The sequence below is a fragment of the Notothenia coriiceps genome, unplaced genomic scaffold (assembly GCF_000735185.1).
Source record: "Notothenia coriiceps isolate Sejong01 unplaced genomic scaffold, NC01 NC01_scaffold00032525, whole genome shotgun sequence".
In the NCBI taxonomy this organism is placed as follows: domain Eukaryota; kingdom Metazoa; phylum Chordata; class Actinopteri; order Perciformes; family Nototheniidae; genus Notothenia; species Notothenia coriiceps.
This window is the reverse complement of record NW_011365226.1, coordinates 25,339-37,456: the sequence shown is the minus strand read 5'-3', so window position 1 is coordinate 37,456 and position 12,118 is coordinate 25,339. Positions and strand designations below refer to the sequence as shown.

At 39.0% G+C, this 12,118-nt stretch overlaps 1 long non-coding RNA gene across 1 annotated transcript; it reads left to right on the top strand.

Annotated features, from left to right (window-relative positions):
• Positions 1–409: 409 nt before the first annotated feature.
• Positions 410–11,600, top strand: LOC104960948 (uncharacterized). Its single transcript, XR_800041.1, has 3 exons — positions 410–476; positions 9,871–10,000; positions 11,549–11,600. It is a non-coding gene; the product is annotated as an uncharacterized lncRNA (long non-coding RNA).
• Positions 11,601–12,118: the final 518 nt, after the last annotated feature.

Genomic DNA, 12,118 nt, shown 5'->3' with positions numbered 1-12,118 from the left:
ATTATAATAGTGATAATAATAATAATAATAATAATAATAATAATAATAATAATAATAATAATAATAATACTAGTGAAAATCATGTTTGTTTTAGTTGTATTTTTCCTGGGAGGGAATGTGTATTTGTTGACTGGAAATCTATTCATTATTCAATATTAAAACACTCCATTGTCATGTTTTTTTTATTACTCAATGTATTATTTATTTTGCTGCTTCTTTTTATGAACTTAACATGTGTAAGGCCTGTCACCCTAGCTCTAACCGCTAACCCTGCTAACCCTAACATTTACATTTAATTGGCTTCACAGATCAAATACTGAGTGTTTGATTCTTGTTGTTTTCAGTAAAGATATGAATCCTTGTTGAAATGACGCAGATTGCTAACTGCTCCCTCTCTTCTCTTGTTGTCCTCAGGTGGGAAATCAGAGAGGAGTTCGTACTCGTACGGCAGAGAGTCCAACCCACACTGCCACCAGGTCAGTCCCACTCCGACTGTCTTCTTTTATACCAAACGTTTGACCTTTCAGATGTTGTTGTAGGGAGCCTGTGGTGCACAGTGCTGTAGTGGGGACTTTTTTACTGGGTGGACGGGGCGGGGAGACACTATGGACGCGCTCGTGAACTGTCAACGGGGGGTGGGGTACACTTTGGACCTCTGTGTCGCCTGTCAGCGCAACTTACATGATGCCATTTTTGACAATATAATAATAAAGGGCTGTGCCGGCCGTCAGCGAACCAATCCGGACTTTCTGCGCGACTGTCACTCAAATGCGGGACATAGTCTCAATTTGTGGGACGCGGGACAAATAATAAAAAAGCGGTGTGTGCAGTCCCGCACAAAGTGGGACACCTGGTCACCCTACACACACACATGGTGCTGCCCCTGACACACACACGCTTCAAATCAAGTTGCATAAATGCTTGAGCTACGTTTTTATTATAATTACTGTGAAATCTGCCTATTATGTTTTCGTCATTATTACAACAAATACACACTTGCAACTGATAACACTGGCAATGATTTTATATTTATTTGACTATTAAAAAAAAATCATGCTTCAAATAAGTGGGGGTACGGCGAGTTTTCAAATTGTTTCAGTTTTTGTATATTTTTAGGGAAATGTTTTAATTAACGTTGGCCTTAGGTGGGAGCACAATTTCTGTATTTCTACTCACAATGTCTGAATACATATATTGAACAACTAAGGGTTCATTTGTAGGATTGATTGCTTACTTTGCCCTAGATCAGTATATAGCATGAATAATAATCACACATCAGTCACATTTACTACCCAATAGCATTGTGAGGCTGGACAAAAGGACCTTATGACGATGTAAATGTCGTCTTTACGAAACATTTACTGACTATTTTAGGATAGCTTAAAGTGATGTTGTAAAATAACAACTGGGGGCCTTACAGGGTTAAAGCCTGTCGCTCAGCAGTAGAGCTTTATTTGATAAAGCTGTGAACGTACACAGGAGAGCAACCCTGTTTGGAGCTGATCTGAGGTCAGTGGTAGTGGATGTTCGGTTTAAAGGCGAGAGGACTTAAGCACCTGAGTCGTTATCCCTTACCAAAGTGGAAAGGGTTAAGGGAGAAATTACTGTAACATAGGGGGGAAATATCAGAACTTCTATTACTATTCATTTTACTCTATTAGTTAATAACATCTCACAAAAATGAATTTTCCTCCCATTTAAGTCAAGTTTATGTGCATTTTATGGATTTAGGGTCAATATTTCAGCAACACCTTAAGTATAACTGACTGGGCTGTGTTGATGAGATGATTTTGAAGTTAATTTGGTTATTATTTAAAAGTTATTGTCCATTATTTGTGAGTATGTGTCAAAACATCCCATTCATTTAATTAGGCGTTTAATCTTTTGTTGATAAGAAAAGTTGATCAATGCAGTTTTAAAGTAGTCTTTGACTTATTGTTCCCTGCAACTTCTCCGCTGTGTTTAAATCATGCAGGTAGCAGCACAACAGGTGATTTGGTTTGTTTTATTATCTAGCTTCCTATGTGTCAATCATCCTCACATCTACTAAAAACAACATCTGTTGCATGTTTTTTTTATATTTTTATGTTTTCCTGAGAGATTCTCAACTTTACTACATTTCCCCAACTTCATAAAACAAATAATTACTCATTTTAACTTCAAGTATAATTATTTTTAAAGGAATATTTATCGTCGGTGGTGGCGCCAGGTGTTGTGGGCTTGGGTGATGGCGGGGTTTAGGGAAGCACTGTAATCTTCCCGCTCAGTTCTCACGGACCATATGCATCCACGAGAAGATGCACGTTGATAATTAGGAGGAAATACAGATGTTGGTGTTTGATTCTGCCGATGGAATATTAAACAGAGAGGCTGGATGTGCTCGCTGTAATTTGATGACCTCCTTCTGGTTTTTGAAATGAAAAATCACATATGAGCACAGGCTGTTGGACGAGTTCTGATGATATTCATTCATTTTTGTTTTGGTATTGAACTTCTATAAATTAAAGCTTGTCAAAGAAGCGGTTTTCGTGCTCATACAAAATCAAAGATGTGCTAAAATCATGTTACAGATTATGGTTAATGAATGAAAGCTGTTACATTTCCACTAGTGAGGTCGGAGGTTTCACATCAGGGGAATTACATGTAGATTAGAATTAGGATATTGTTAAAAATAAAAATAAAAATAAAATAATTACACCTTTTTTTTTTTTTCAATAATTCAAATATAAATACGTTTGATTTTTACAGGTGAACGCCTTTCATTGTTGCAACAAAACTTTTCAAAATAATTACACTTTTTATGTTATGAATAAACTACTTTATAAAACGTACTAGTATGTGTACTGTGTTTTGCATAAGGGTCACCAAATATTGGGCCCTTGTTTCAAAAATGCATATTTTACGTGAATCTGCACAACATAAGTCAAACTGTTTAAAAATATTTTGCAAATATCAACTAACATTCATGTTGGTCATTTATATCTTAAACATGTGTTATATATTTAAATATGTATTGTCAGATGAGTAAAATCTAAATACAAAAAACCAAGGCCAGTTAGGAGACAGGAAGTGTATCCCATTTCATACCGTTGGCGCTAATTGTAATCTACTTCCTTTACTGAGCTCCACCCTCTTCTGTCACTTATTAGCCCCCGGAAGTTAGATGGCGTCGAAGCAAATGTACGTAGTAGCCGAACAGCGGTACTGATACTTCGGTGTCAGTCACGGGACGTCATTGGGCCCAAACTTTTTCCAATTTCTGACTTTCATTGGAATAAAGACCTCTGTAAAGCGGAGTATCATATTTGTTTAGGTTTAGCAGTGTTTCCCACAGAATTTGATTCTATTTGTGGGGGCACCACACCCCGCCACAAATAAATCAATGTATGGGAAACACTGTTTTAGCAACTATCCAGTACAAATATTATAGACTTTATTTAAATCATTAGGTCCTTAAAGTCCAGAATCCAGAGTTACTTTCCCTCTCCCTTCATTTGACTGAGTGGAAACCAGACGTGACGGAGCAAATAGAAGGCGGGGCTTAAGGAAACCGCTCCTTGGACCCGGGTCCCGGCAGATCAGAGCATTTTTATTATTGAGGCCATTTTGTCTTCATGCGCCATTGAGCATCTTTCATACCAAGGAACGTAGCTCCGCCTCTAGCGCTGCATCCACTTCTCTTTATACATGGTCATTTGTGCTTCTGAGAAAAAGCAAGATGGCGACGGCAGAAATGCCAAACTCAAGGCTTCAAAACAGCCAATGGGTGATGTCACCATAACGAAGACTTCTTTCAACAGTTTATCATTAGAATAGTTGTTGTATTAGGGAACTCATCATGATGCCAGATGAAATTGTGAAGTAGTATGGATTCAGTAGAGATCTGTCTGTTGATTTATTAAAGTATGATGAGCCAAGGCGACAGACGTTGGGAATAAAATCGAGTGTCAGTGGAGGTAATGGTGTAGTGTGCCATAGTGGAAGACAACCAACGCAGCATCTGGGAAGCGTCACGACGTCCCGATAAAGAGACTTACATGTCAGAGTGTTTTTGCCTTCTCTTGCCCAGTTTGACAGATTTAACAGTGTGGTCTTTGGCTGCAAGTTATCTGCCGCAAAAAACTGTAAACAGGAAGAAGTGTAGGATAAATTCTATCATACTTCATTTCAATATGACTACTGACCTTGAATTAAGTGGGGGTTAAGGGTCTACTCCAAGTATGTTAACAGGATAGCAATATTATTTCAAACTAGGTCCACTCAATTTCAAGTTCAAATACATTCTTCATTATTTGTATTTTGAATATGAACACCAGTATTTTACAGAGGTTATCAGGGGTTGCCCAATAGGGACGATAAAACCGAGTCCAAGTCCAAATATGGTCGCCCAGGGTCATTTCTTCAATTACTTTCGAGCCTTGTGAATAAATAGGACATGGAAAGTAGAGTGAAAGAATGTAAAGAAAACTAAATAATCCATGTGTGGCATTTAAAATAGCAGTTTTCAGACTGAGGGGTAGGAAGATCTTCCTGCCGTTTGGTTTTTACCTTTTTCTTTCTGTCACAAGGACAGGATTTGGCCCCGACGACCTCGTGAACAAACATAAACAGAGGGAACATGCCGAGCATGTCCAACTTTGTTCAGTACTTGTTCAGTTCAGTATTTTGTGAATTGAATATTCATTGATTCATTTGTTAAGTCATTCACTTACAGTATACTCTATTTCTTAAAGTAGTTGTATCTTGTATTAATAATTGATTCACCGTTTTCTTCTTGTCGTAAAATTGTGATATTCATTTGTTCATTGAGCTATCCTTTTTTAATGATGGTGGATCTCTCATCCATCCACCCATCCGTCCATCTATCCATCCATCCATCCATCTATCCACCCATCCATCCTTCCTTCCATCCATCCATCCATCCATCCATCCATCCATCCATCCTTCCATCCATCTATCCATCTATCTATCCATCCATCCATCCATCCTTCCATCGATCCATCTATCCATATATCCATATATCCATCCATCCACCCATCCATCCATCTATCCATCCACCCATCCATCCATCCACCCACCCATCCATCCACCAATCCATCCATCCATCTATCCACCCATCCATCCATCCATCTATCCATCCACCCATCCATCCATCCATCCACCCATCCATCCATCCATCTATCCATCCACCCACCCATCCATCTATCCATCCATCCACCCATCCATCCATCCATCATCCATCCATCTATCTATCCATCCATCCATCTATCTATCCATCCATCCATCCATCCATCTATCCATCCATCATCCATCCATCCTTCCATCCATCTATCCATCCATCCATCTATCTATCTATCCATCCATCCATCCATCCATCCATCCATCATCCATCTATCCACCCACCCATCCATCTATCCATCCATCATCCATCCATCCATCTATCCATCCATCTATCTATCTATCCATCTATCCATCCATCCATCCATCTATCCATCCATCCTTCCATCCATTTATCACTGACTTGATGATCTTTTATTTATAACCACCTCTCATATCCAGCTGTGGCCTTTGTGAGGCTACAGCAAACTGTAGAGGACAAAAATGTGAAATAAATCAAACATTACTGCCTCGCTGGCCACTTTCCTACTGGGCTGCTGTCAAATTATCCTGTTACACAGTCTGAATGGCTCCTGATGGAAATTGTTTGGAAATGGCAGATACATTTACATGCTGGGCTGAAGTCCAAAATCCTCTGGCTTCATCCTCTGCCGTTAGTGAAAGAAAAAAAACACTTAGAGGGGAGGATGAGCTCATGCTAACAGCGGAAAAAATCCCAACGACCCCAGTTTATTCCACAACTCTCTGACCAATTCAAATCCATTTGTACCATTGGAGTTTTGAAGCAATTTAGGTTTTGTATCTACATTTTGGCTCGAGTTTAGTTCAGTGTCTCTTCTAACTCACCACAGTTTTGTTATGATGCTCAATCACAGCCACAATTTGACCATTTTCTCCAGCTGAGATCCAAACATTTCACTTTTAGAATCTGTATTGAACTTCCATTACAATTACAATTCATTGTTTGGTCTGACATCTTCTTGATATTCTCTGTTGTTTGGGAATTTGAGGTTAGTGTGCTGATGGGAACAGTTACTGTTTCTCTGGTCCATCTAAGAAATATGTCGGTTTACGAATGACTTAAATACTGTATTTATACTGAACTAAATGTATTCAATTTGCTCCCACCCACAAAGCTCTGATTGGTTACATAACATTGGAAACAGTCTTCAACGGCACTATATAATCGTTGAAAAGACTTAAAGTGCTTTCAGTGAATCATACGTTTGGAACCAAGCTAGATTCTGCAGAACGTGTCAGTAATTTGGGAGATTTTTGGCTGTAATTGTATCTTCCCCATCCCTGGTCCCCTTCTCTTTTTACCTGCATTTGGGAGTTATGATCACATAAAGTGAACATGTTATGTTTCTGAATTCCTATTTTCTGGTTTTTAATCCAGTTTGGCAAATAATTCATGTCCTTTTGAAAACGTGCATTGAAGGACTTCTGGCAGGTGTAAATTAGGGACCACATAGTTTTAGATTAAATGTAGTAATTTAGTTGGTCGTGTTAATGGCTCGTGTGTGTGTGTGTGTGTGTGTGTGTGTGTGTCAGAACTTTTTTCTGTAGCTTTGGTTAAACTTACATATACAGATGTTGTCGGTTTAAGTAGANGTGTATTTTCTGGTAATGCTATATAATAAACAACTGGAAAACTCTCAAGTACCAGTTCATACCCTGGTTTGTTCGGGCTTGGAACTGACGAACCTGCTGGTTCCCAAGCCAAAGGTCCCTAGTAGTAACACACACTGCCCCAAACACTTAAATCTGAATATCACTTAAATCTGCGTTTCAAATGACACGAATTGTAGTGACAGTGTATGTAGGGAAAGGATTTTGACGAAAGAACACACAACGACGGTCAGTTTTTGTCCTCCTTCCAGCTTCGTGTAGTTGCCGGGGGAACGGGTCTCGCCGCGTCCTGGCTCGGGTGTTCGAGTACGAGAAGAAAAAAACAAAGGAAAGGAAAGAAAAGACGCCACCAATCAATGAGACCCTTTTGTTTTAGTGGAAACCCCCCTGTTACCCCTCGACGACACACACACAACCACCACACACACCACACACCACACACAACACACTCCAACACACACCACACACACACCACACACACTGGAACACGACACGGACAGAGGGACGGGATGACTGAAATGGTGTTGTGATTGTGTGTGTGCCTTTGTGTCTGACTCCCTCTCCTTCTGTGTTGTTTTGTGACTGGGACTTTATTTAGGACAAGGGCCCTTTTGTTTAAGGCCGGAGAATGGCTCTGAGGAAGGCCGAGGCTGGCCCTGTAATTGGCTACTTAGGCCCTGTTTAGCATGAGAAAAGCCTCCTTTGCCCGGCAGTCCAGCTGAACTCTTGGTTTTCAGCCGCGGAGAGGACGGACGCCGGTTGATCAGAATTCAGATTAAGCCCAAAAAAAAACCCCCCCCCTCGGAACACACTGCTCCAACCTCTGTTTAATACACTGCACACTAATTCTTAACGAGAAAACTGGGAAAAAAGCGCGTAGAGTAGCGGCTGGGTCTATTTAAGGAAAAAGGTTTGAGGGGGGGGGGGGCGGGAGGGTCCCTTCTAGCTAACTTTTTGTGCCTCTTTAGAAAAAAAGAAAATAGCCTCTCCTCCATCCTTCTCCCCGTCTTTTATTCTCTCGATCGCTTCACTCCAGAGCGGCCCAGACGCCACTTGTTGCCGGCGAATCATTGAACTTAATTAGCAGGACAATGTGTGAGCGGTTTGCTAAGTTTGAGAAGCCGTAAACAGAGTCCGAGTTAGAGCAGGGAGGAAGCAGAGAGGAGAAGTTAGAGTCTGAGCTGTGGGAGGAACGTGTCCGCGCTGAGCAGCATGAAGTCGCGCTCACGGAGGTAAATACCATCACATACCACGGCTTCATTTAACGTTATCACCTAGCTCAGAGATAGGCTTTGGTCCAGGAGTTAGCCAGCTTCAAAATCTAATCCAAAGGGCAGTTGTGTGTATTTTTATTTATTAATTTGTCTTTGTGATTGGAAATGACTATCTATCTTTATATCTATTTATCCATCTAACAAAAGAGTCATGTAATCTATATTTTTACATTTTTATGACTGGAGAGAAAAAAAATGGTTTGTGAATATTGAAAATAATTGTTTTGTTTTTTTACATTAAATAAAAAATACATTATGTTCACAAGCAAAACTTTTAAATTTGATTAAATTATTTTACTTTGAACTATGTTTCATTGTGTACTGTACTTTTGGCAGCCATGGATTTCCATATATGTACTCTCAAGGTTGATCAATTAACCAATTTATTACAAGCTATTCTAAGCTAAACATACTTTGGTTGACTAATACTGTGTTTGATTGACTTTATTTTTAAAAGTCTAATTGATCTAATTCAAACTTTGTAATATGATTATTTTCTGGTTTCTTTACTTCTAAATAGAATATCCCTGAGTTGTCAAAAAACAAAAGACAATTGAGCACGTCTAATGGGGATTTAGGCAACATTGATAACCATATTTTATCACATTCTGCAATTATATTGACCAACCAAGTCAATAAATTAAACCAAAACATAATCCACAAGATAATTGACGATGAAAGTAAATGTTAGTTGCTCTGCTAATCCTAGATATCTTGTTATATTTGGTCAAAATTCCAATATATTGAACCAATAACACGAGTCAACATTATCAATCCATTTCCAGACTGTCCTCAACATCCTACCGTTAGTCAATGTTTGAGGCACTTGACATTTTCTGTCAACACTCACACACAACAATCACTGGTTTCAGCTAAGTCTTCTAGATCTTTCTACTGGCTGGTGTTCTGATTATGGGAGACATTCACATATCACAAAGTGTGTTGTGTTGGACCCTGATGTTCTAGTTCTCTGTGTTGTAAACTGAGGAAAGTATTCTGGGTAGTTGCTAAGGATTGTTCAAATATCCTCTCTTCAACATTTCTTCAAACATTATCTTCAACAATCGAGCGTACGTTCTGTGTTCAGTGTTCTATCTTCCTTCCAGTTTGTGCTATCAACATTGCGACGATCAATATTTCATTGTCAGACTTTGGCTATTGTTGGTACGTCAGGCTTTCCTCACAACACTGCTGACAACTTTCCAACGGCCCGCCAAACTACAGACTTCACAACGGACTTGCCTTTTGGATAATTCCAAATATTTTCGTCCCAACATTCTTGTAAAACCTTGTTTTCAACCGGCTGTAGAATCGTACTGGACTCGTTTTGTTTCAATACTGTTTTAGCAGGAAGTCAGCTGATATATATTTGTGCCATAGATTCCTTCCAAAAGTATTTTATTCTCGATTCATTGTGATTGACCGCACAAAGCTTATCAAATGTATCGATCAAAGAAAAGGAAAATAAACACACATTGACATTAATGGTCTTGGTTTAAAGTGCTTGGTTTATTGGATTTGTGTGTGTTCATTTATAAGCCATAGCATTGGATCTTTTGCGGTCATAATATATTAGACAGTATTTAATTGTGTCTTAATTTACATTTTTTTAATTTCATGTTCTTGTACATAACCCATATTCTATAGACTTTTTGCAATACTTTTTATTTTGTATTTTTGTATTTTATTGTGTTGGAAGTGCTCAGGTCAGAAGAATTTAATTGCCATTCCTACACTCTGGCTTTGTGCATCTGTCAATAAAACCTTTGAATCTTTGAATAATTTGACTAAATTACCAATGTTTCTCCTTCTTTCTGTTCCTGTCTGTCTGATGTTCCTCGACCAGTCGGTATTGGGGGGAGAGATGGGTTTGGGGAGCCCCGGTGGCGCGGCGTCGCCCACCAAGCCGGCCGGGCAGTACTACCAGCACTACGGCTCCAACCCTCGGAGGAGAACACTGCCGATGGACACCATGGGTGAGACGCGCTGACACTCTCATTATGTAGAAGCCTTACACTCACATAGGGACCTTCACATGAACGGTGATGCCATTGAACTGCTTCCTCCTTTGAGAGGCAGGGTTCAGACATTTCCTGGCCCCATTTTTACCCAAAAGCTTCCACATGTCATCATCAATGTGAAATAATTGTCTTTTTCAAGAATATACATTTAAAGGAAAAATTGCATAGGATATTTTTAAAAATACAGTCAAACCCTTTTTAAGTGTTATTGTTAAATAATAAATGCAATTTAATATAACATCCTGCAAACTAAATCTCACTTTATGAACATAGATGGTAGATTTAACTTTATGGTCATTTGAAATAAAGGTAAAATACCTAATATTAGAAACATCCAAATGGGTTACATTCATTTGCACCATCCAACAAACCCTCCAGAATTCAAAACGTCAATGAAGTTTATTAATCTCTAATGTTTATGTAGGTTTTTACAGGCTGCTATGATAGACTCTTTAATAGTTGAACCCAATACACATGTGTCTTTGGCTTCAGTGTTGATTCAGAGTAATGGGAGCTTGAAGTGAGGTCTTCCACTCACTTTATAAAATAAACATATTATACCTTAAAAGCACATTTTCTGTTTTAAACTTGAATATAAAAACAAATTATATTTAAGTTTTCCAACTTTTAGGTGAATCTAACCTTTTTAAGTACCATAATTAAAAAGAACAATATAATTATATTACACAGTGCCTTTGAAATTCAACCTTTTTATAATTTGGTGAATTCCCATTAAACATTTCCAGTATTATAATTATTGGACTGAAAGGTAAAAAAGCATTTCAATAAAAGATAACTATCTGCTTTAACTTACACTTCTGTTTCCAAACTGAAACTTTTGTCAGAGACAGTTGGAAACATTTTAACCTGATCTGATCCAGGTTTTTCAGCCGTGTGTTTTCTGTTTAGAAGGCCGAGCATTGTGAGTGTGTGTGTGTGTGTGACCGTGTGCAACCATCCTGTTTGTCCCTGTGTCATTTCAAAGGGGACTTTAAGCAAAAAAAATTATAATATAGGAAAGTCTTTTAAAAAAGCAGCACAATAGTGGCCGTGGTGTAGCCTTGGTAGCGCTAGCCTTGTGAGGATACACACACTGGGCCAATTTCCCAAAAATAAAAAAGCAACCTTTCATTTCTCCATCAAAGTCACATCTTCCCAGTTAATAGACTGCTCCCTCACTCCCCTTGAGAGAAACCCTGAAAAATAATATAGGCATGTCAAAAGCTGCCCTTCTTCCTTTTATCGCACCAAAGAGAAAAAAATCCACTCCGTCCTTTTTTTGTATTTTCTGCATCTTATTGTGTCGCGCATGTTTGCAGTGAAAGCTCTCTTTGTAAATATATCGACGGCGGTGGGAAAAGTGGCCTCGCACTTTCCTCTCCGGGTGATCGATGATTAAATTCCACACAAATAAAACCAGAAGCTCCTTTAAAGGGAAATAAAAAGCCTCTTGGCCTGTTCAACCCCTCATGTATTGTTTTGTGGCTTCTTTTTCTCTTGCAGAGGTTCACCCCAAAAAAGTGCGGAAGGTTCCTCCCGGCTTGCCGTCCTCAGTAAGTGATAAGATAACTCTTTTTTTTTATTATTCCTGAGCCATTATCGCTGTGTGTGAAGAATAAAAAGGGCTGCTGATGCTCCTGAATGTTTGGAATCGCTGAGCTGGTTTTGTGTAAAAGACGTTGCCAGGCTTTGTGAATTTATCGTCGAGGTGAACACGATGTTGGACACAAACAGCTGATGTTGTTCTGTATGGAAGGAAAATGGAGGTGTAGTTGAATAAATCCCTCTTCTTTACACACAGGATTAACAGCATAAAACTATATAAATGTCTTTGATCGAAACCTCAGCAGTCGATATGCTCGGCTGCTGCTTGGAGGTTTTTATTTTTCAGTTTTGAAGGGATGTGCTGGAAAACATGGAGTTTTTAGAAGAAGCTGTTTTGTGAATTTGTGGAGATGAAGCTGATCCTACTGTCGGAGCTCAACGCAAACAGCTGTTGGTTCTTTGTTGTCTGTTACTTTTGTTAGAATAACATTAAAGAGGTTCCTTCTAGAATAAACACTCATCCTTACT